Source organism: Nematolebias whitei, chromosome 6 (genome assembly GCF_014905685.2).
Source record: "Nematolebias whitei isolate Nwh7 chromosome 6, NemWhi1, whole genome shotgun sequence".
Classification (NCBI taxonomy): Eukaryota; Metazoa; Chordata; class Actinopteri; order Cyprinodontiformes; family Rivulidae; genus Nematolebias; species Nematolebias whitei.
In genome coordinates this window covers 49,143,714-49,144,992 of record NC_056503.1, presented here as the reverse complement: position 1 = coordinate 49,144,992, position 1,279 = coordinate 49,143,714, and the positions used below count along the sequence as shown (strand labels likewise).

The window sequence follows — 1,279 nt, the reverse complement described above, 5'->3', positions numbered from 1 at the left end:
TATTTCTGTAAAAAAGTAACATCCATTGAGCCAAACATTTTCTAATGTTTATTGTTGTTTACAGGATGACTGTACTGTTTCGTTTTGTGTTAGATTGTTACAAATAGGACTCAGCTCCTGGACCACCAACAGAACCGGATCACATTCCTTTCTTTTCTTCCATGAATCAAATATCAGGTCAGAAACGCGTCTGATTATGAGTTCACGTGGAATGTAAAAAATAAATTTCTAACGCTTCCTGATTCATAACATGAGGTTCATCTTTTCTGCCGTTTTGGACTTTGGTTGCTTTTCACATGGTGTAGAAGTGAGCGCTGCCTTCAGGGCCACTGATGACGAGGATGTACATCAGATTAAAATCCTGTTTTGGGGTTTTTGATGTGGTTTTGGATCAGGCTCAGTGTGCAGTAGCTGCTTTCTGCCAGCAGGGGCAGCAGAGAGACTCCACTTGTACAGATGTTTCCTGTTTGTTGTGAGAATGCATGAGCTGCTGTTTGTTATTTGCACTTTAAGACAAATGAGACGTTGAGCTGAGCGGATTAATTTTTTTAAAGAAGTTGTGATTTTTCTTTTTTTTTTATTTCAGATTTGTGATAAAAGCCTCAAAGAAACTTCGTTGTTTTATTTTTATGAGTCGTGAGCGTGAAGAGGTTCAGTAAATCAGTTTAACAGAATTCAGTTCAGTTTATTTATAAGTCACAACAGAATCGTCTCAGGGACTGAACAGAAACATTTATGTATAAAATAATAATTTAACAGAAACGTTCATGTATAAAATAATAATTAAACTTTATTTATGTGAGGAGCAGCTTTGAGTTCAACTCCATCACTGAACTCTCATCTTGAACAAGCATGAAGGCGACAGTGGAAAGAAAAACTCCCTCATGAGGAAGAAACCTTTAGCAGAACCAGGATCAGGACAAGAGGACCATCTGCTTCAACCGGCTGGGTTTGGTAGGAATAGATACACAATGGCAGGTCAAGAATCACATGTTAAAATAGAAATAGTATCAAATGAAAACTATTCAGTTTAAACAAATCATTTAAGGAAATGAGGTCAGTTTGTCCTCCAGCAGTGTAATCCTATAGCAGCATAACAAACCGACACTAACTATAGGATTTATCAAAAAGTAAAGTCTTAAAACTGGACAATGTGTCAGCCTCACAGACAGAAACTGGAAGTTGGTTCCACAAGAGAGGAGCCTGATAACTGAAAGATCTTCCTCCCATTCTGCTGCTGGAAACTCTAGGAACCACGAGTAAACCTGCAGTCTGAGAG

At 38.1% G+C, this 1,279-nt stretch overlaps 1 protein-coding gene across 1 annotated transcript in view; it reads left to right on the top strand.

Moving 5' to 3' along the window:
• rnpepl1 (arginyl aminopeptidase like 1) overlaps positions 1 to 1,279 on the top strand; it is a 152,971-nt gene that overhangs the window by 5,612 nt on the left and 146,080 nt on the right. The window lies entirely within an intron of this gene.